This window comes from Colobus angolensis, unplaced genomic scaffold (genome assembly GCF_000951035.1).
Source record: "Colobus angolensis palliatus isolate OR3802 unplaced genomic scaffold, Cang.pa_1.0 Scaffold46, whole genome shotgun sequence".
NCBI classification, from domain to species: domain Eukaryota; kingdom Metazoa; phylum Chordata; class Mammalia; order Primates; family Cercopithecidae; genus Colobus; species Colobus angolensis.
The window spans coordinates 8,484,607-8,484,862 of record NW_012118043.1 but is presented as its reverse complement, the minus strand read 5'-3'; positions in this window follow the sequence as shown (position 1 = coordinate 8,484,862).

The window sequence follows — 256 nt, the reverse complement described above, 5'->3', positions numbered from 1 at the left end:
ATCCATCCCAACGAAGTTTGGGCCCTGGAACGGTGCACCAAGAAGGCCTCCGGGGAGAGACGCTGGGGCAGGGTAAGGAAGAAAGACGTCTCAGGAGTCGAAGGGAATGCGGCTAAGGTGGCGGCGGATGTTCGTCTAGGACCGGGGAGGCGTCCGTAGGCTCAGAAGTTGGCCTGGCCGGAGCAGAGATTTAAAGGTTGGAGCGCAGAGGCTCTTAAAGAGGCCGGGTCGAATTCCCATTTGGCGTCCACATTAA